The sequence below is a fragment of the Leopardus geoffroyi genome, chromosome B2 (genome assembly GCF_018350155.1).
Source record: "Leopardus geoffroyi isolate Oge1 chromosome B2, O.geoffroyi_Oge1_pat1.0, whole genome shotgun sequence".
NCBI classification, from domain to species: Eukaryota; Metazoa; Chordata; class Mammalia; order Carnivora; family Felidae; genus Leopardus; species Leopardus geoffroyi.
Window position 1 is genome coordinate 46,434,372 of NC_059332.1, and position 24,684 is coordinate 46,459,055.

A 24,684-nucleotide genomic window follows, 5' to 3' on the forward strand; every position below is an offset into this window, starting at 1 on the left:
TTATTAACATAAAATCCTAGAAATTATATAAAATTTCTAAAAATCTGATATATCCTGGTATAATGTTATCAGTCATAATTCTATTTATGATACTGAAATGTTTTATATTACAGAAATAACCAAATTTCCTTGTCAATTACATCCTAATGAACTCTCATCAGATCTCTATTGCGATTTTTAAGTCTGTGCCATTTACAGAGTTATTATTTTAAGTGCTTCACCTTCAAAGAGATTCATGAAAAAGACTGTGGTAACTACTCTATAAGGACTCTTGGTTTTCATACATTTAAGATAACACTGAACTTGGGTAAGAATTTCTAAAGCTCTAGTGGAAAATTAATTGTTTAATGTTTTGTTTTTCAGATTTAAAAGACCTCTTTTCCTTTTCTAAGCTATCTGTAACTTACAGCAATTTGGTAAAGTGTATTTTTACAATAAAAGTTTAAGCACTTATCTTTTTCTCCCTACCTGATCCTATTAGAATTCTGAAAGTCTTATTAAATGCTCTTATTTTTCAGGACAACGTGTATATTTGCATATGTTCAATAATACTCTTTCCTTTTTGTAACAGGACATCCAATGCACCTAGTCCCTTCTTTTGATCCACAGCTGATATAAAGGATTTATACGACAATATTGTAAAGACCCAATTGTTTATATTGAAAACAGCATTAGTAGAAAGGTCTTTTCACAGTGTGATCCTGGGAGACAAAGACCTTAAACATCATACCTTGCAACCTGGTACTTCATCTATTGGAAAAGACATCTCTAAGAAGACTATCAATTCTGTTGGAAAGACTCCTATCAGGTAATGTTAACCAACTCTTGTGCTGCCAAACTCCAGGGAATAAACTCCTGGATTCGTGTATCACACCTAAAAAAAAGGGGGGGGGGAAACTAAAGCCAGACTGGGCCTGCACTGGTGACCTGGTGACATGAAAGTAAAGATTTCCAGGAACTGAAGGGGATGACGGCTGAAACAGAGAGCTTTGCCGACATAATGCAGCAGGCCTGCATATCTTTTTCTTGGTGCTGGTTCTTACCTTGTTTTTTCTCTCATTTTCTTGGAGAAATAGGGGTCTTATCCACATTTCTCAGTCTGTGGCAAAAGGGGGAAATCTCTCTGACTGATCTGTCCCTAGAAACTTCCAATTGTTTATGATATTGGAGACCCCTTGGTCTTCCCTATAACTAATTTATCTTTATTCCCTAATGTCATTGCCTATTATACCCACATGCCTATAGATATTGCCTAGTGGGTTACGCTGTTATGACCAGGTGTCCCCCTACCTTATTTCACTCTTTCCCATTGTAACCATACTAGCTCAACTAAACACAACCCTTTAGTCAATCATATGACCCTTGTCCCCCCCAGTCTTCTCCTTACCTAAATATGATCTATTCCATGGCACCAATAGGAAAATACAAAAATATTTTACTTTTTTTGGTGAGGTTTGTAGAAAAGAACCATTTAGGAAGGAAATCTTCTAACAGAATGTCATCCGAGCTCCGCCAACTGACTGTGGCTTCAAAGGGTCTGTCGGGAAATTGCATCCCACAAATCTATTGATTATCAGACCTTAGCTGCAATCCTCTACACTCAACTTAGTTTCATTTTTGTTTGTGGTGGAGAGCATTTCTCAAAAGCATATGAATGTTTAGATAGCTGATGAATCAAGGTAAAATGCCACTGAATGTAAGATCAAAAAGTTCTCCCTAATATTAGGAGAGCTAGCGGACTTCACAACCAAAGCAATAATAGCCTAGCAAAGATCACTTAATTCATTTGTTAAAGTAATTGTGGATAATCACAGAGTCCTTGATTACTTGCTGAACAAGGAGGCATTTGTGTACGAGTGAATACCATCTGTTGCACTCACATGGTTAAATTTCTCTAGAGAAGTAGAAACCTGATTGCATGGTATCAGAAAACAAGCACATTGGCTACAATGAATTCTGTATAACAATCCATAGTCCTTCGATCTATTTAGCTGGTTACCCTCAGGTTTGGGCTCCTGATTTAGGACTATTTGATAAACTGGGATCATCATCTGTTCCTCATCTTATTTTGTATAATCATTTTTAAGCTTCTCTACCTATCACTTGTAAAAACTTTGCAGAAGCAAAGTACCCAATAGACTGATGCCAACTCAGTACTTTGTGATCTTCAGTGTTTATGACCTTGATAAGGTATAGACTTTAGATGAAAAGTGCTTGAGAGTTCTCCCTTCTACCCTTCATTGTACTCAATGTGCCTCAATGTTTTCCAACCTGTGCACATTCCCTCTCATGTGGGACGTGACAATCAGGACAGTACCCTCTTGATTCAACTGCTAAGGATAAATGAGCTATTAAAATATACCACAGAATCGAATTGTTAGCAGTGTTTTTATATCCTGATTTTGAGTTTACTTGCATGGTTTCACACAAGGACAATTGTAAATTCACTTTACTACTTGGAAACTACAGCAAAGACACAGTCCAAAAATAAATGGACAATGCAGTTCTGGTGTCTTATGAGAGATTATAATTACAAATGATTTTTTCTACAATAGAAATTTATTTTAAAAATATACAAAATAAGAAATGATAAGGGAGGAATAACCATTAAAAGATGTGAAATTTTCAAAATCATAATGGACTACTTTGCATAACTATATAATTTGAAAACCAAGATCAGGTGAAGTAAATAATTTTGTCAGAAATTTAGTTTGAAAAAAATTATTGTGATAGAGCTAGAAACTCTAAACCAATCAATTTCCATAGAAGAAATTGAAAAGTAAATAACTATCCTACAAAAAAAGTCTGAGGCCAGGTAATTTCCTAGGAAATTCTACCAAATATCTAAAGACCAGATAATCAAAATACTACATATATTGTTCCAGAAAATGGGAGAGCAAAATTGACAATCTCAAAACATTTTTATGAAGCTAGTATACAGTGATACCTAGATCAGATAAAGATAGCATAAACAAAAGAATCTACAGATAAATTATTAGACATAATACTTGAGGCAAACACATAAAATATAATGGTATTTCTATATATCTGCAAATGTGTATTAATATCACATGCAAAAACATCAAAATTATCAAACACATATAAATATATCTAACAAAGAATATACAAAATTCTAAGCAAAAAATAAAGTATAAAGAAATATTGAGAGTTTTAGATGCTGAAAAATAAACCAGAGATTGGGAGAAAATATCTTTCAAACTGATATGGTAAAGAACATATGTATCCAAAATATACAAAGAACTCTTAAACTCAATTAAAAAACAACATAAATAAACAGTTGGCTAAAGATCTAAATCAACACTCTTTAAAGAAAATATATAGCAAATAAACATATGAAAGGTATATCAATATCATATGTAATTATGTATTGCAAAATAAGACAATGAGGTATCACCATATATCCATTAGAATGAGAAGAAAAACAAGAACAAAACAAACAAAAAACAGAAAACCATACGAAATACTGCAAGTGTGTGGAGAGATAGGAACTCTCATTCATTGCTTAGAAGATCACAAGTTGGTACAACTATTCTGGAAATTTCTTTGATATTAACTACTAAACTAAAAATAGGTTACAACATGGCCAAACTATTTTACTCTTGATTATATATCCAACATAAATGTTATCCCAAGAGTCATGTACAAGAATGTTTATAGCCACTGTTTAATGGCCTCAAACTGTAAACTTAAATATCCTTTAACAGCAAGTGTATAAACTGTAGTATATTCATTTACACATTGGAATTCTGTAATGAAAATAAACAAAGTATAGCTATGTAGCAACATAGATGACTTTCATAAACACAATGTTGGGCAATAAAAGCCACACATTAAAGAGTACATGCTATATCACTCCATTTATATAAAGTTCAAAACTTATGTAAAACTAAACTACAATGCTTTGATGGGAAGAAAAGCAGAAAAGTAATTATCCTGGTTGTCAAGATTATGGTTGTCTCTGGAGAAGATAAGGGTAGTGTCTGGTTGGATGCACAGAGCAGCTTCCAGATCACAGGATTTCATTTGTTCCTTTGAGTGGTAGTTAACATAGGTGCTCATTTTGTGATATATCACTGAGCTGTACTTTTCCTGGTTTGTACAAGTTCTAAACTTATTATCCAAACTGATCACCCAGTTGTGCCATGAGTATAACAGTGGGGCTACCTTTACATGAATTCATTCGTTCATTCTTCATATATTGATCATTCATATATTAAGCACCAACTATGTTCAAGACCAAGTGATAGAAGCTGAAGTTATGGTAAGCAAAGCAGGCAATCCCTACCCTCCAGGAATCCAATCTTCGATAATGACTAACCTGTTCTCCCTTTCTTTCTTCCTTTTTTTTTTTTTCCACTTTGAGAATGTTATATAAATGTAATCATATAGTATGTTACTTTTGGGGATTGTCTTTTTCATTAATCATAATTCTTTACAGAGTAGTTCAACTTGTTGCATGCATCAATAGTTTGCTCCTTTTTATTATTGAGTAGTATTCCATGGGACAAATATACTACAGTTGAACCATTTATTTTTTGAAAGACATCTGGCTGGTTCCTGTTTGGGACTATTACAAATGAAAAATAGAGACAACTAACTGTAAATTCCCTCACGACACGGAAACTATACAGTAAGGACATAGATCAAAAATAAATGGACAAAGCAGTCCTAGTGCCTTTTGAGAAATTATAATTACAAAAGAATTTTATAAATAATAATTTGAAAGAGGAGTAACTAAGAGCTTTGTGATTTCACATTTCAAGTATCTTTTTATCTGGACTGCATTGAATCACATATTCACAGCCTCCGAATAATATCCTGATATTTTTAATTCAAATGAAAGAAAATATTTTTTCTATTAGCTGGAGGCATTTTTTTTAAAAAAAATTATTTATTTATTTTGAGAGATAGAGTGTGAGCAGGGGAACAGCAGAGAGAAAGAGGGAATCTCAAGCAGGCTCTGTGCTGACAAACAGCCTCTGCGCTGTCAGAGCAGAGCCTGATGCAGGGCTCCATCTCACAAAGCATTGATCGTGACCTGAGCTGAAATCAAGAGCCAGATGCTTAGCCAACTGAGCCACCCAGGTGCCCCAGCTGAAGGCATTTTTTTTTAAGTGAAAAGGTAGAGTACCTATAAAAAGAAGAACTCACAATTTGCAGTTTCCTACAGTGAAGTCTCAAAGTCACCATCAGGTTGTATCATCATTATTGTCATCTCCTCAAGTTATAGAAATAAACTGTTTTAGCGTTTGTGGAACGGGATGTTAATCGTTTCATTGAACCTTCAAAATAACCTTAGGATGTAGGTGTTTTAGCAAGCATGCTTTTTTCCCCCTGATGAGGAAAACAAGGCTCATAGAAAGTAGCTTATGCCAAATCATAAAGGCAGATGGCTAGAGAACCTGGAATCCCATCCACATGCAATCCTTGTTTACCAAGCCTTTGAAAATTAAAAGAGCTGGGAAAGCATCCAATAGGGAAGAATTGGGAAAATATCTAATGGGAAAGAAGTCAAACTAAACAAAACTAAATGAAACAAAACATACACACATATCTTCATAAACAAACAAGTGTATTTTACATCAAGTTAATAAGCGTGGCATTGGAAATCAATGGAACACCAGTATACTTTGAAATAACAGTAGTAAAACATGATAGGATAGTAATTAAGAGCATGAGCTTTGAAAATAAATAAGCCTTTGTTAAAATCTTGGGGTTTTTTTTTTGAGGGGTGGTGCCTGGGTGGCTCAGTGGTGCTTGAGCATCCGACTTTGGCTTAGGTCATGATCTCAGGGTTCTTGAGTTCAAGCCTTGCATCGGGCTCTGTGCTGACAGCTCAGAGCCTGGAGCCTGCTTCAGATTCTGTGTCTCCCTCTCTCTCTGCCCCATCCCCACTCATGCTCTGTCTCTCTCTGTCTTAAAAATAAATAAAAATGGCACAAAAACAGACACATAGACCAATGGAATAGAATAGAAACCTCAGAATTACCCACAAAAGTATGGCCAACTAATCTTTGACAAAGCAGGAAAGAATATCCAATGGAAAAAAGACAGTCTCTTTAACAAATGGTGGTGGGAGAACTGAGCAGCAAGGATGAAACTAGACTACTTTCTTTACACCATTCACACAAATAAAATGGATAAAGGACCTGAATGTGAGAAAGGAAACCATCAAAATCCTAGAGGAGAAAGCAGGAAAAGACCTCTCTGACCTCAGCCGTAGCAATTTCTTACTTGACACATCCCCAAAGGCAAGGGAATTAAAAGCAAAAATGAACTATTGGGACCTCATGAAGATAAAAAGCTTCTGCACTGCCAAGGAAACAATCAACAAAACTAAAAGGCAACCAACGGAATGGGAAAGGATATTTGCAAATGACATATCGGACAAAGGGCTAGTATCCAAAATCTATAAAGAGTTCATCAAACTCCACACTGGAAAAACAAATAATCCAGTGAAGAAATGGGCAGAAAACATGAATAGACACTTCTCTAAAGAAGACATCTGGGTGGCCAACAGGCACATGAAAAGATGCTCAACGTTGCTCCTCATCAGGGAAATACAAATCAAAACCACACTCAGATACCACCTCATGCCAGTCAGAGTGGCTAAAATGAACAAATCAGGAGACTATAGATGCTGGAGAGGATGTGGAGAAACGGGAACCCTCTTGCACTGTTGGTGGTAATGCAAACTGGTGCAGCCACTCTGGAAAACAGTGTGTAGGTTCCTCAAAAAATTAAAAATAGATGTACCCTATGATCCAGCAATAGCACTGCTAGGAATTTACCCAAGGGATACAGGACTGCTGATTCACAGGGGCACTTATACCCCAATGTTTATAGCAGCACTCTCAACAATAGCCAAATTATGGAAAGAGCCTAAATGTCCACCAACTGATGAATGGATAAAGAAATTGTGGTTTACATAGACAATGGAATACTACTTGCAATGGGAAAGAATGAAATATGGCCTTTTGTGGCAACCTGGATGGAACTGGAGAGTGTTATGCTAAGTGAAATAAGTTATAGAAAGAAAGACAAATACCATATGTTTTCACTCTTATGTGGATCCTGAGAAACTCAACAGAAGACCATGGGGGAGGGGAAGGAAAAAAAAAAGGTTAGAGAGGGAGGGAGCCAAAACATAAGAGACTCTTGAAAACTGAGAACAAACTGAGTTGTTGATGGGGGGTGGGTAATGGGTATGAAGGAGGGCACCTGTTGGAATGAGCACTGGGTGTTGTATGGAAACCAATCTGACAATAAATTTCATAATAAATAAATAAATAAATAAATAACATTAAAAATTTTTTAAAAATCTTGGTTTTTTTTTCCTCCCTCATCTTCAATATTTTATATACTTATCAGCTGAGGGTCTTTTGCCAATTATTTAAACTCTTTGAGATTCAGTTTCCTGAGTTCTAAAATTGACATAAAATTATATGTAGCACAAAGTTACGCAAGTATTAAGATAATGTATAAAAAGTCCATAGTCTGGGATAGCAAAATAAGCTCAATAAATGGTGTTCATAAGGATCCACTCTTTTCCTATAAAGTGTGGAGGGTTGGTGGAGGAAGAGAAAATCTAATAAAGTGGGAAATAAAGCAGTAGATATTTTACAAAGGACTGAGGTTGGAGGACAAATTTGTCAGCATTTATTGGGTTGGCCCATAGACCGATATTGTTATTTGTAATGAATAATAGCTTTGTGGTCTTCATCCTTGGTCCTGTCACAGAGCTCCTAACACCCTTGAAATTTCCTAAGTTATGAAAGCAATAAAGGAGTCTTATTATATTAATGAGGTGATTTTTGGAAAGCCCCCAAGTAAACTACAAATGGGAGGGGTTGCCAGGGATACCAACTTTGTAATTAGATGGTGGGAACCATCTTTATTCCCACCTCTTTACCTTTGGGGAGGGAGAAAGGGCTGGAGATTCAGTTCAGTCACTAATGGCCAATGATTTAATCAATCGTACCTATGCAATAATACAGCCTCCATAAATCCCCACAAGGATGGAGTTAGAATTTCTGGGTTGGTGAATGCCTGGAGATTCAAGGAGAATGCCTTGCTCAATGTATGGAACTTCTGTATTCCTTCCCACATAACTTGCCCTATGTATCTCTTCCATCTGACTGTCCTTGAGTTACATTCTTTTATTTATTTTATTTTAATTATTTTTTTTTTTATTTTAGAGAGAGAGCATGAGTGGGTGAGTGGGGGAGGGAGAGAGAGTCTTAAGCAGACTCTGGGCTCAGCACTGAGCCCAGTGTGGGGTTCAGTCCCATGACCCTGGGATCATGATCTGAGCTGCAATCGAGAGTCAAATGCTCAACCCAATAAGCCACCCAGGCACCCCATTATCCTTTTTGATAAACTGGTAATCTAGTAAATTTTCTTCGGTTCTGTGAGCTGCCCTAGCAAATCAACCAAACCCAAGGAGGGGTCATTGGAACCTCCCATTTATTGCCAGCCAGTCAGAAGCACAGGTGACAACCTGGACTTGTAATTAGCATCTAAAGTGGGGTGGAGGGTAATTTTGTAGGACTGCGCCCCTACGGCATCATGCACTATCTTCATACAGATTTTGCCAGAATTGAGTTTATTGCTTGGTGATGAGGGAAAAACTCACACGTTGGAATTGGTGTCGGAATCATATAGACTGTCTCTGGAGCAGCTGAACAGTATTTGAGAAGTGAACAAGAAGGAAAGGGGACCTAACTCTTGTTTCTCTTTGAAGTCTTGATAATTGTATTGCATTCAGTGTTTTGAGAAACTGCAAGCAAGTAGTTATTTTCAAATTACTTCTCAGCTACTGGTCTGTGTTTCTCCAGCAGAACACAATACTGAGCCACGGATCAGGAAGGCCATAGACTCAGAGGGGAACATTATTATTGAGGAATCTCAGGAAATGCCTAATTTCTGGTTGTGCATTTTGTTTTGTCCATGGGGAAGATTCCGCAGAGAGAAAAAAATGATGACCTAAATGTTAGGGCTTTTTACATGTTATTTCACTATTCTTTGCTCCAATCTCCAACTATCACAGGATTATTATCCCCATACCAACAATAGGAAAATTGATGTGCTGAGAGCTTAAATTACTTGTTTGTAGTTCCACAGTCTATAAGGGACTAAAATTATACCCAATACATGTTTGATCAACAAAACTCTTGCTTTCTCTTACATCCTCCAGTCAACAAAAGATAAGCAGTACAATATCTAGAGAACAAAATACATTGATTCATCCCAGTTTTCATGGTAAGCATAAAATATTCTTTAAAATACAATTTTCTTTCAGGGAACCTAGATGGCTCAGTCGGCTGAGTGTCTGACTTCAGCTCAGGTCATGATCTCATGGTTTGTGAGTTTGAGACCCACATGGGGCTCACTGCTGTCAGCAAAGAGCCCACTTCAGATCCTCTGTCCCCCTCTCTCTCTGTCCCTACACCGCTCTCTCTCTCAAAAATAAATAAAACATTTTTAAGAATGAAAAAAAAAATACAATTTTCTCTCACCGACTTCATGTTTAATAGACGTTCTTATGATTTTTAAATTTAAATTCATTTATATGCATATGATTTTTTTTTTTAAACTTGGGTTCATTTATTAAACCCTTTGGGATGAGAGTGTCAAATACCTGATATCCAAGTATGTTCATGTGTTTGTGTGTAAATGTATGCTTGTGTGTCTGTATTAATGTGTATGTATTTATGTGTGTATATGTCTATGTGTAATCTTTAGCAATTAAAAATGGATTTCTAAAGCCTTGCAAATGTGGGACCCCAGAGACTAGATATATCCAAATTATCTCAATATTTACAACAACTTTATAAATTAGGAAACATTAATGGTTGAAGAAATTTAGAATTAGAATACAAATAAAAATAAATCATAGATTAGATCAAACCTTGTGCTCCTCCTCTCATTCCCAGAAGACATGAACCCAGTTTACTAATTCTATATACCTGTGTATAGTTCCAAACCCAACACATATCAGAAAATTAGTAAATTTCGCTCTAAAAATGAATGAATGAGCAAATGAAGGATTTAGACTCCATGCAGGGGGAAAGTTTCTGCATGTGTCGATGTGTGTTTCACACTTTCAGTCAATCCTGTTATTTGCAACTTGCTCCCATCCATTCCCAAGCCTCATGTTACATGGTTTTTGAACCAATGGTAGTATCTCTCCTTCCTATGAATAAGAGGCATTCGACCAGAAGTACACTTTGATAAATCACTCTAATATTAAATAAAACATAATTATTACAAATAGATTGTTGCCTAGCGACTTCTCCAAGTGGAGGAAATAGCAGGCATGGCACAAGATGGAGTTTCTTTTCCTCTTTATTTTGTATAGCCTTCCTCAGAAGCCATACACATTTAGCTATGTCTAGGATGTTTTCCAATGGATAACTAGCAGAAATTCAAATTAAGAAATAATTCTTTACCAATGTTTTTAAAGATGTAGTTGACTGACAAGAAATTAAAAAAAATATTTAGAGACTTTAAGCACAAAGGTCAATAAGGAAAATATAAATCTTTATGCTTTAGAAGCATTAAGGATTTCCCAGACTCTTATCAAAAAGCTTCAGAAGTCAAATGCTAAGGGAGTCCAAGGAAGGACATTACTATGGTTTCACAAGGAGAGCATGGTAAAGTCAGGGGTAGAACAAAGACCTCCTCACTCCCAATTAGGTTCCTATTATCAATCTACCACTGGCTATTAGCCAATTTGTTGGGCTGTTAGTTTCCTCCTAGAACTACTCCCTGTCTCAATAAAATACTCCCTGTCTTCCTAGTTCTACAGGCATGACAAAAAGAAAAGTCACTGTAGACAAAAACTTTACCCACCACAAAATCCTCAAGGTATAACATATGCCTTGGAAGTATGTGGTGCTGAAAAATTTATTGACTAGGTGGTTTTCCTTGAGAGTAGAAAATGACAGGAGAAAGAAAAAGAAAATGACATGAAAATCTGAAAAAAAAGGCACCAATTGGACACATGAAAAAGCTGAATTATATTTCGATTCTATCTTATTGATTTGCCTGGAGGAAACAAAACAAAACAGAATAAATCTTACTCCTTCATAATGTGTCTTACTAAGGGCGGGGGGGGGGCTGGTGAGTAGGATCCTAAATGTGATATTTAAATCGAATCTCAATTACTCAGAATATAAAGTTGTCTATGCCCCAGTGATTGTGGGAGCTATTCTATAGCACATGTGTAATACAATAATAGCATCACAGCTGAATCAGCACCGTGGGCTGGGCAAACTAAAATGAAGTTACATATGGTTCTAACTGTATTTGCTTTGAGAAGGTGCAGGTACTTGGCCAGGAAATCACTTCAGACACTAAACTGATGGTAGTAGGAATGATCGAAACTCTGTAGTCAGATTGCATGGGTCTGCTCTCGAATATATTTCTTTCTAACTATGTAATCTTCAAATCACTTCATATCCCTGGGGTTCAGTTTCCATATCTGTAAATGAAATGCAATGGTCATCTGTTGCAGAGGTCATTTTGAGGATAAAATCAAGCAAGGTATACAGAATGTATACAGTAAAAACACAATAGGTTAATTAGAATAACTAATGCTATAGTGGTAATCATTTTGCAATCTACAAATGTATCAATCACCAAGTTGTAGCCTTCCACTTACTCCCGTATGTCAATTATATGTCGGTAAAGATGGAAAAAATATTGGTGCAGGCCATATTAAAAATAAAAAAAAAAGAACAGCAAAATATAAGGATCAGTGATGTGGGAGTCAGGAAAATTGCATTTAAATCATATTCTGACACTAACCTGTGGCATAACTGGATAATTACTGAGCTGAACAGTATCTCCTTAAAATTTCCTTTTAATTAAATCTCCCCAAACCTCTATTTTATGTTATTTCTTTTCTTTAGGGAAGCAGGGTAATTGTATGTTTTTCATCTACGAATAAAGAAACGCTCTGAAGTGGGAAAGTGTGATGACGGAACAACACTCTAGAGTTAGGTATTTAAGAAAAGCAAGTTAATGCTCAATCTTTCAACTTTATCTCATTTAAATGTCCCATCTACTGTGGCACTCAAGTATCCAAAACTAAAATAGTAAACATGGGAGCACTCTCTCATCAGAGATACTAATAGAAAGGTAAATTAAGATTTAGAGCAAAAATGAAGCAGGGCAGTCCTATTTTCTAGGAAGTCTCATAATTTTCTGAAGTGTTGAAAAAAATCAGATAGAATATGATAAATATGGCAGATCTGTTCTGCCTTAAATGTATCAAGGAATAATAACTCAGAAAGATAGGGGATTTTGTACTTCAAAGAAGATCTTTGATGTCAACATTTCCTTTTAAATAAACCTAGCAAAGTGTGAAATTGCTACTAATATATTTATACTTTAGAACTTTAATTCCCATAGACTTCCATAAAGCTGATTAATGCTAGTCAGGAATTTGCCGTCCAAATAATACTATTTCCTTTACTAAGTGTCTTTTTTAAATCAAATATTACACCACCGTTTAGGCATTCACATCCAAACAGATACATTTTAAGTAAAAATTTCACGAAATATTTTCAGAGTTCCAAATCATTAATCTTATTATCCATTTGCGTAGATCTTCCTCACTCTCTTTCCAATGAATTTATTGAGCAACTGTCCTTGTGAAATCAAACAACGAGACAGCTGCTTTCAAGTGAACTGAACATTCAGTGGAAAAGAGCCATATATTTAGGTGACATTGAATTGATTTAATTTTGCATCTGTGTCCACAGTGCTAGTATCACATCTCTTGGTGCAGCTGGAAATTTAGCAGCCAGGTTCTGTTGGCAAAGTGGAATGATATATTCTGTATTTCTATCTGTCGTTATTTGATTGATATGGAAGATACCTCAGAATTCCTAGATTTGCCTTACAGAATATTCAATCCCACTACAGATCCACTCTATCTCTAAGCCCAGAACACCTTGGCCTAAAAGGTCTCAAATTGTTTCAGACATAAAGACAGACATCATAACCTTGAACATATGAGTCCAGGACCATGGTGATGAGTAATTCCTAGGAGCTCTGTAATTCTAAATTCATTCAGAAGTCTAAAAATCTTGGACTGTGATAGGCTGAATTGTGCTCCCCTGCCCAAATTCATATATGTATAATATGTATATATACACATACATACACATATATATATTATTTAATTTTTAATATTTGTTTATTTTTCACACACACACACACACACACACACACACACAGAGTCTGAGTTGGGGAGGGGCAGAGAGAGAGGGAGTCACAGAATCCAAAGCAGGCTCCTGGCTCTGAGCTGTCAGCACAGAGCCTGATGTGGGGCTCAAACCCAGGAATGCAAGATCATGACCTGAGCCAAAGTCAGATGCTTAACCGACTGAGCCACCCAGGCACGGCCCAAAATCATATATTGAAATCTTAACCCCTAGTACTTCAGAATGTGACTCTATTTGGAGACTGTGCCTTTAAAGAGATAGTTAACATAAAATTGGGTCATATGAATGGGATCTAATTCAATATGACTGGTGTCCTTATAAAAATATATTAAAACACATGCATGCACAGGGAAAGACGGTGTGATGACAAAGGAAGAAAAAACAGCCAGTAAAGCCAAAAAGAGGCCCTCAGAAGAAATAAACCCAGCTGAAACCTTGATCTTGGACTTTTAGCTTTCAGAATCATGAAAAAATAAATTTCTGTCTTTTAACCCACCCAGTCTGTGTTACCTAGTTATGGCAGCACTAGCAAATGAGTACTGGGTTCGGATTCTGGATATTTCTGGAATTTATCTACCCTCTTGAAGAGATAGGCCTCCTGGAACTCTTTTTTACTTAAAACCCTCCCTCATAACAACCTCTGGAAACTAATTTGCCCAAGACTATTTTAAAATCTGAGTTTAATAAAAAAAATATATTTCATTCATGCTAATATTTAGCTCTCAGGGTCACTAAAATTTTGTGATGCCTGGATTTTCTGTCTTACTCTGTGCAGGGCCACACATTTGAGATGGAAAGATGGGCTCAGCTTCCCTATTCAAAAGATGAGGACCTAGATCTCATGAGCATCCATCACTCTAAGGAAGACAGCTTTGCGGAGCTTTGTGAAAATAATTGTCTATATGAAGTGTGGGTAGGGTGATAACAGCTGTCATTTACCATCAGGTCATATTCCCAGGAACCAGAATTTCATTTAATATTGAGAAGATAAGCCTTTTTTAAAAGGAAAAGGAGAGAATCTATCACTTAATATTTTCTACTTACTAAAGCAGGAGGAATGAATATTTATTTCTTGTTTTTGTTTTGTTTTTCTCATTGTTCCTGGAAGATAACAGAATGGGCTGCATCTAATAGAAACAGAAAAGTAGGGCCTTCTGTTATGTGCCCCCGGAGCATCATATCTATGACCTTACTGACTTAGTAACTCAGATATTTTATAATTCATATTTTCCCATATTTATCATCTCTGAAATCTGGAAGCATTTTACAATTGTTTGTGTAGTACATTCTAAATGGCAGCAATTTTTTTTCTTAGAAATCTCTTAAAATCAATAACGTCTAAATTTCATGAACTATATAAAAGTATTTCTGAATAGTAAAACTATCAGTTGGGTTAAAAGAAAACAAATGTGTCTGACTTATACTTGGTAAAATCACCATATACCTTTTACTTTTAATTGTAAACCACTTAATCATTCTCCTTTAGAAGCCGTACATTTCCAACACCACCATCTTCAAACTCCTCCTGATATTAGTGGAAAAGTGATTTCCCAATCACTGCTTGCTCTGGGCACAAAAGAAAACTTAGGATTCAATTTAACAATGACCTAACAGAGCTACTTTCTAGCCATCCTAATAAGGAACAGTTACTGTATCTAAAATATTAGGAAGTCCTGGGTCTCCATATCCTACATTCTATCTAAGTTCATTTAGAAGACTAAATGCCTTACCAAAAAGAATGAAATTTTGCCATTTGCAACTATGTGGATGGAAGTAGAGGGTATTACGCTAAGCAAAATCAGAGAAAAACAAATATCCTATGACTTCATTCATACGAGGACTTTAAGACGTTAGAGTGGGAGAGAGCCAAAGCATAAGAGACTGTTAAAAACTGAGAACAAACTGAGGGTTGATGGGTGGTGGGAGGGAGGTGAGGGTGGGTGATGGGTATTGAGGAGGGCACCTTTTGGGATGAGCACTGGGTGTTTTATGGAAACCAATTTGACAATAAATTTCATATAATAAAAAAAATAAAATAAAATAAAATAAAAAAAAAAGAAAGACACAGAATGGATGAACACAAGAGAAGGGAAGCAAAAAGAATATAAAAACAGGGAAGGGGACAAAACCTAAGAGACTCTTAAATATGGAGAACAAACAGAGGGTTACTGGAGGGGTTGTGGGAGGGGGGAATGGGCTTAAATGGGTAAGAGGCATTAAGGAATCTACTCATGAAATCATTGTTGCACTATATGCTAACTAACTTGGATGTAAATTTAAAAAAATATATATAATAATAATAATAATAATAATAATAAAAACAAAGAAGACTAAATGCCTAGGGAATTTTTATGGGCTGATTTGTAACCCCTATTTGTAACTGGTCATCTGTTAATAACACTTATTCTTTTAGTTTCACTTCTCAGCCTTGGACCACCTTTCAGACTAATTGATGAGCAATCAATCAGCCATTCTGAATTCTTATATTAAGTGCCTTATAATTACAAATAGTCCCACACCAAGAGGCATTATATGCTCTACAAATCTGAAAGGAATTCATATTGACATAATCAGCTGAAAGCTCTCACCAGACAACCCTCTTCTTTGGGCAACAATTTTATCCACACAGTAAGAATAGGTTTGCTTGTTTGTTTGGTTTTTAAACACAAAAGCTGTATTTGATAATTTCCAGAGGATGGTTAACTCTTTTTTTTTTTTAATTTTTTTTTCAACGTTTATTTATTTTTGGGACAGAGAGAGACAGAGCATGAATGGGGGAGGGTCAGAGAGAGAGGGAGACACAGAATCGGAAACAGGCTCCAGGCTCTGAGCCATCAGCCCAGAGCCTGACTCGGGGCTCGAACTCACGGACCGCGAGATCGTGACCTGGCTGAAGTCGGACGCTTAACCGACTGCGCCACCCAGGCGCCCCAAGGATAGTTAACTCTTAAAGAACTATTTTGTTTTTAAATTTTATTAGGAACTTAAAACTATTAAGCCTAATCATAGATAAATTAAAAGTCGGTAATTCTTTATAGCGTGTGGATTTAAAAAATGTGCTATAATATACTCACACACTTCACAAATATTTCCTGAGCACTGATCATATGTGGGGCTTTAGAGACACAATATTTAAGATATCTTACAATGGTAAAATCAAAATATCGGCCAGGGCCGAGGGCCCATCTGGAGATTCAACTGGGGAGAATCCACTTTCAGGCTCACACGGTCGTTGGCAGAATTCAGTTCCTCCTGGGTTGGACTGAGGGTCGCAGTTCTTACCTCAGCTTTGGATGGAGACTACCCTGAGTTCTTTGCCTTTTCAAACTGGCAGCTTGTTTCATCAAAGGATACAAGCTTAGAAAGCCAGTCTCCTAGCAAGATGGAAGATACAATCTTTTGTACTGTAATAACAGATCCGAAATCTTTCAATGTTGCCATCCCTTTTGTCAGAAGCAAGTTACTCCTGAGTAAGGGTTACACTATGCCATTAATCCCAGGAGGCAGGGATCATTGCAGACCATCTTACAGTCAGCCTATTATATATTTAAATCAATCAATCATACTACCAATTAAAATTCAAAACTAGAGGGTTTTTACTTCTATACTATACCTTTCTACATACTTTCTTCTACAAAGCTAATCCTGATTTTCAAGGACACAAGGAATGATAGGATATCCCATTTACTTTACCATGTATTAAACACACAATAGCACCAAAAAGTGTTATTATTATCATTGACATCAGTATGAATAGTGACAAAGGTTAATTTGTTTACATTTTTCCCATGTACCTCCATATTTTTAAAATTTTTTAAAGTTTTTCTTTTTAACATTTATTTATTATTGAGAGACAGAGAGACACAGAGTGTGAGCAGGGGAGGGGTAGAGAGAGGGAAAGACACAGAATCTGAAGCAGGCTCCAGGCCCTGAGCTTTCAGCACAGAGCCCGACATGGGGCTCGAACTCACAAACTACAAGATCATGACGTGAGCTGAAGCAGGTCGCCTAACCAACTGAGCCATCCAGGTGCCCCTACCTCCATATTTTAATAGTTGTACTTTATCTACATTGAATATAGAACCACTGCAAACTACACATTCTCTTGTAACTCTCATGTAGTGTCATTTCTACAAGTCACTTTTATTAAACCCTTACCTCCATGCCTAGAATTTAAAACTGGTATTTTCCCAATTAGTTTGGTTTTTGCACAGCTTGTTCTCTAGTTGATTTCTCAAGAGGTGCTTACTGGAGTTATATTCCCAGCGTTCTTACATGCTGACAACAATTTCTTTGCATCCTTAACACTTGATTGTCAGTTTTTCTCATGTAAAATTCTTGGCACACATTTTCTTTCATTTTTTCTAGCATAAAGTGTTACTGCCAAAATGTCTGTGCAATCCAATTTTCTTTCTATTATAAGTTATTTTCTCTTTTTGCCTAGCTGACCAAGTGATTTTTGTTTTGTTTAATGTTCAGTAATTGAAAAAATAATAATAAAGTTCAGTAATTTAACAAGAGTATGTTTGGCTATTGATCTTTCTAGGTTTCTAGTCTCAAGTGTAAAGTATGTTATTTCAACTTACAGTTTTAAGTGTTTATTGTTACCTTGCTTTGATTTCCTTCTTCAGGAATCCTTATAATCCATATACTGTTTTTTGACTACTCTGCATATATTTCACTTTAAAAAAACTTTATACACTTAAAATTTTTAATGTTTATTTTTGAGACAGAGACAGAGCATGATTGGGGGAGGGCCAGAGAGAGAGTGAGACACAGAACCTGAAGCAGGCTTCAGGCTCTGAGCTGTCAGCACAGAGCCTGATGCGGGGCTTGAACCCATGAACCGCATGGTCATGACCTAAGCTGAAGTTGTATGCTTAACCGACTAAACCCAGGCTCCCCCAAACTTTAAACACTTTTTAAAATGTTTCCTCCCTCTCATTTTGTATTTCTCTTAAGGGATTATCTGTTTTATTTCCTCTCTGTTTCTCCTAAATCAGAATTTAACTGTGAATTGTTTTTTTTTTTAAATTCATACCTAAGTTATTACATATCATCTGTGAGATTTCTTTTTAATTTTTCAAAGTATTTTGCTTTTTCATGTCATATCATTTTTCTTATTCTATTTTATATCATTTAGAAATAGTAGGTTAGACTTTTGATCTGTTTTGTAGGCATACCTTTCTAGCACACTATCATTGACCATTGCAGTGGTATTCAGCCCCTATTCTCTTCTTTGTCTTTCTTAGAATTTGACAGTCATGTTTTCCGTTGCTCATCTTGTACCAAATTATCTTATCTAAACTTTTAAAAGATTCAAGATACATTTTCTAATTTTACATAATTCCAATTATGCTATTGTGGAGATGTATTTAAAAATACAGCAGCTTGCTTTCTGAGATTCCCTGGCTCTGTTCTTCTCTTCCATGTTTATCTAGAACTCCTTCTTTTCTTCATCTCTATTGTCCCTCTTCTGTTTCATTGCAATTCCTCTCCTCAGCATTAGGCTGTGTCCTGGACAGTAGCTTTATCTGGTCAGTTTCAAGACATGGTGTGGCTCAGACTGCTCCAGGACCTACAAGAAGTTACTCAGGAACCTTCACACTCTCTTGCTATAAGTATAGCAAAACCCAATAGCTCCTGGAATTTTCACATTGTCCTAGAGGCCTTTTGGTAAATGCCTGTTGATTCCCTGGGAAGGCTGAGTTCTCATTTAGAGGTTCTGAGGAAAAATCTAATTTCAAGCTGACTCTTGATATTGGAAGCATTCACTTTCTGGTTGTACAACTAACTTTGCTATTTCCTTTCTTGCTCTTATCTGGGGCAACCCTCATCTCCAAGCGACTTAACACACTCCTTGCCATGTGGCCCCCTCCATCTTAAAACCAGTAATGGAACATCAAATCTTTCTCATGTTTTGAAACATTTTCTCCTATTTTCTCTGACCACTAGTTTAAGATTTGTGGGGCTCATGTGATAGTCAGACCAACCTGGATAATCTCCCTAACTTAAAGTCAAGTGATTTGGGACCTCAATTAATTATAAAAATTTCCTTTTGAAATATAGGGTTCATCATTATGGGAGTAAAAGCCAATGTTTTCAGCCCCTAGGATTATGCTTATACAACACAAAGCAAGGATATTGAAGGCTGTCCTAAAATTGTGCTTACAAGTGCACTTCAGTTCATATAGTATCTTCTTCAAGTTGGTGTTTCCAGTGTGCTTTTAATAGACTATTGAAAAACCAGCAACTCTGGGCAGTGTCGTACAGGGTAGGACTAGTAGAGTCTGTGATTTTGTGGTCACACCTATATCTCTTTTGCAATAAAATAGATCCCATAGTCTGAGTTACGTTACTTAGGGTGTATCACATGACAGAAGATCAAACCTATTTTATGACATTGGAAGGAATACTGGCTAAGGTCCTGCATGCAGGAAAGGCAAACCCATAAATGGAACATAAGTTAATGCAGTCAAAAAGAATTACTTACTTTTCCAGGGTATATGGGATCTAATGGAATCAACTTGGCACCAAGCACCTGATTCCTCTAGAGATATTCTACTGGGGACTTAGCTTGAACATCTGTGAATGTTATCTTTTGTGAAAAGAGTCTCTGCAGATGTGATTGAGTTAAGGATCTTGACGTGAGGACACTGTCTTGAACTATCTGGGCCCTAATCCAGTAAGCTGGAAGAGATGCACAGAGGAGAAGACAAACAGAAGACAAGATGTGTGGAGAAGCCAACGAGACCAGGAAGGAAGAGATTGGAGCAGTATTGCCACAGTTCAAGGCATTTAAATAGGCACCAGAAGCTAAAAAAAAACAAAGTTAAATTCTCCCTAATGGCCCACAGAGAGAGTACGATCCTGCTGACACTTTGATTTGGGGCTTCCAGCTTCCATTAACCGTGAGAGAATAAATTCCTGATGGGGTAACTTGTTACAGCAGTCCTGGGAATCTAGTATACACAATTTTCCTTATCTTCCAATATTTCCTAGATCCCTGATGAACCAAAGTATTTCTTTCTACAAAAAGTAGATGATCAGGTACCCCACCCATGCTCGGTCTTTAGGAGAATTTTTCTTCACTATGCTTTCCAGTGTCATTCCTGAATGGAATAGTAGTGCAAGTGTAATTCACTGCCCATGCCATATGTTCAAGCAGCAGGGCCACTTGCTCTGTAGCATAGTCTTGCAGCAGACTCCTTTCCTGTGCGGAGCTTCACTCTAAGCGAGCAGTCTTTTATGAGATCTAGTTAATGGGTTGGAACAAGTGTGGAATATGTTGCCTTGTAGAACCCAAGGAAGCTTACAAGGCATCGTGTTCCCTTCTTAGGGGAGATGTGGGATTCAACCATGTGCTCTGTATTTGGAGAAGATGCCTTCGCATTTCCCAGATCACTGGTCTCCGAAAAACTTCACTGACATTGCTAGCCCTTGAGTCTTCACAGGTTTTAACTCCCACGCTCTGGAGTATGTGTGGCTTACTGAAACCTCCAACAGACTTGTCACTTTGTGCTCATCTTGTTCTAATAAAAATCTGTTCAATACACTGTTCCAACTGAGGCATTCTAAATCTAGATGTTTCTGGTCCCCTCTGATGAGACGACAGGGGACAAAAACTTTACATAGCCCTGGAGCAAAACCATACCTGTATTTGGGCATCTAACTGAGGAGAAAGCCAACTGTTTCTGACCCTCTTCTCTGATAGGTGGGAAAAAGAAGGTGTGAACCAGCTCAGGGGCCAAATACCATACACCCGACATCATGTTAATTTACTTTAGCAAAGATAACACATCTGGCATGGCAGCTGCAATGGTAGCTACCACTCAGTTGACTTTGTGATAGTCCACTATCATTTTACAGGTTCTGCCTAACTTCTGTGGTGGCCAAGTAGTGAATTAAAAGGGAACATCATAGGAAGCACCACTATCACACGCTTTAGGTCTTAAAGGTTGGCACTAGTTTCTATTGCTGCTACGATGTGATATAATTTTTATTAATACCTTGCTGAGATGAAGTTTTAGTTTTTTTTCTACGTACCTTTCCCTACTATAATAGCCCTTACCCCACAAACCAAACAATCAATGTGAAGTTTCTGTCAGTTACAAGTATGTTCACTCTAATTAACACATGCAGATGGGATATGACCACGAGGTGGGATCACTGATCTAATGTACTGAGTCCAGGCGTCCATTGATAAACTAGTCCTCCAAAGCCTCCACTTTAAAAGTGGAGCGATGGTGGGGTGCCTGGGTGGCTTAGTTGGTTAAGTGTCCAACTCTTGGTTTTGGCTCAGGTCGTGATCTCACAGTCCGTGGGATTGAGCCCCACATCATGGAGCTTGCCTAAGATTCTCTCTCCCTCTCCCTCTTCTCCTCCCCCACTTGTACTCTCTCTCTTTCTCTCAAAATAAACATTAAAAGTAGAGTCATTAATGTCAGCTTCACTTTTGCCAAAAGGTCTTCAAAATGTTTGTGTATCAGACTTTGTCTAGGTATAGTTAGCCAAATAAATGGTTATACGTATCTTTTGTGGAAGGCTGCAGAAATCATTACTGTATCTCTACAGTATGCACACAGAAATCATTATCCTATCTATACACTTGCTGTGATATTGTTGGGACATTCCTCCCAGGGATTTGTAGATTGAGCAACACCCGTGTTGGTGGCCCATCTAACTTGCCTCTGTAGATACTATGCTCTATTAACTATTTCCACAGCTCTCTGTGGGACAGCCTGACTCCCAGATGACTCTTTGATGTTAGTAGTCATTACTATAATTGCACCTATCTTGTTTGAGTAAACACCACCATCTGCCTAGTCATTCTTAGTACTATTTAATATCCAACGCAATCAGAGAGCCCTTTTATTTAACAGCATCTCTTACCATAAGCCTGTCCTACAGGGGACAGCCACCAGTGTAATTCTCAATGATGCCAGTTTCTCTCTCCTAGAGCTGTGGTAAATGAGTACCCCATAGGAAATCCCAGAGAACATATCATCTTGTTTTGTTTTTTTTTTTTTTTTCTGGCCTTAACTCTAAATATTGGTGTGGTGGCCAGGAGGGACGTTACAGTGGATCTGAAGATGACAAGTGTCTTGCAAGACAGAAACCTCTGTTCTCCTTCAAACAAATGGAGAATTCAAGTCTTTCACAGGGATGAATGGGCCAAATTTGGCAATGTCAGTTAGATTTTTGTTGGTATCACTGTTCCATGCCTTAGCATTCCACATTTTCTTAATCAGGGACCCTACCTTGATCTGGCAGAACTCTGACCTTTGAGAATTTAAATACCTTAAGTGCTCTGCTACTTTTATAATTAAATTTTAGGCTACATCCCAAGCGTTGTCTATCTTCTGATTGCAGGCGATGAGAATCTCTTTATATACCTTTAATTATTTAAGTGGTGTGGGCCTTTACATTGAATGCCTCCAATATTTCGATGCTCTAATTCCTCACTCTTCATTATTACAATTTCTTTCATATTTCCCAAACACCTGAAACATTTCATGTGCTGGTACATTTTTTTCCATCATCCCAGTTAAATTCTACGTGGAGATATAAAATTGGAGCAGTACCATCCACTATGGGCTATTCGTGTTCCACCTACCACTAGTGCTGGAGTTCTCCTTTCTGCTGAGCTGGTGGTTGATCGAGCTTCAAGATGCTATTATCAGACCTGTTCTCTTGGACTATTTCTGGTACCAACTGTCTCAGTCCAGGTTTCCTAGGAGGTAGGCTCAGCTAGAGATTTTCAACTAAGATGTTTATTATGAACACTCTCGAGATCAACACACTTAAGGGAATGAAGGATGCAGGTTTATGAAGAAGTGATAACTGAATCGTGATAAAGTTGAAACAAAGTGCTCAACTGATCGTATGGAGATAACTAGAACTGAGCTGGCTCTTTGGGGTTGTCCAGAACTAAGGAATTGGTCTGAGACTTTATTCCTCTGCAGCTACCCTGAAGCTATATGTAACCTTGAATGAAATAGCTCTGTTCAGCCAAGTACCAGAGAGATATTCAGCTAACAGTTATCAGCTACCATTATTTTTGCAGCTCCAGCAATGAATACCTCAGTCTTGGGGAGGGAGTGCTGGAGGAACATAATATTTTCTACACCTACAGTTTAGAATTATAATCAGTTATTCACTTTTCTTTGTATTCTTTCCCCCTACCCCCCACCAATACACATGCTTGCTCACTTCCTATAAGCTTTACTGAGGACAACCTAAAGCTTAGGTATGCATGTTATTATCCAAAAATGGTATTGTGTCATCATTTTCTTCAAATATATGACAGCTTTAAGACTATTATATAAACATGGAGGAAGCAGTATGGACATATGGAAGCTAGATCATGAGACAAGATAGAAAGTTGGATAATGGGTGGAATACACACCCCCACTCACCCAACAAAAAATGGCACAAATTCCACTTACAGACTTAAGCCCCTTACTACTTTATGTTGTAGTATAATTGATTGACATCTCTAAGAAATAAATTGATATATAGCATGTTTACAATATTATCTTGGTCTGGGGAAGAGAAAGAAGCCTGCCTAATTTATGTAAATCATCTTTGGAAGGTGAACCATTTGACCAACTTATGAAAATTATTGTTTCAAATAACTGGAAGAAACCAAATCTTTTTATTTTTCTCTTTTGATGACATTGTTACTCCTGAGGGTGGTTTATATATTCTTCTCACATAATTCCTCACACTGAGAACAGCAGAGATCTCAATGTCGAATCAAATAAAAATTTAAAAAAAATTTAATTTGATTGCATTTATTACATGCATCTGTGAAGAGATTTATCTTCAGATGCCAGATGCCTTTTCCAGGATACTTTTTTTGCAGTTTCTTTAGTGAAACTATGAACTCCATATTTTTGATATTTATGTGCCTGCTTTTATCCTTGACCTTATTTAATCCTATAACATTTTTATGTTTCCTGCTTTCTTGTTTTTCCCTTCCATGCTTCCTATTTATTCACTTCTGCTAAGAAAAATTGTCCGCATACTTCTATGTCTCATATATTGATTAAAAAATGATGAGACAGTCTCTATGATTGATGCAAAAATATATATTAATGTAAGAACAAAAGTTTGTAGGTTAACCTAAGTATTGATTCCTTGGGACTAGATAATTTATTTTCAGAGTCCTTTAGCTCTTCTGAGAGGGCAGTGTCTCATACTGGGGCATTTTCAAAACAAAGTCATAGGTGTCCCTGCTAAAACCAAAACAACAACATTGAAAACAAAATCCTTCCATTGTCTTTCAATGGAGTTTACATTTTTCCAAGAGGCCAACTGTGAAAAAAATATATTGCTCTTTTCTGTTTTTTATTGTGAAATATTACATGAATATTAATGAGCACATAGAAACTCTCTATATTCTTTATACTTTATCCCGTTCTTT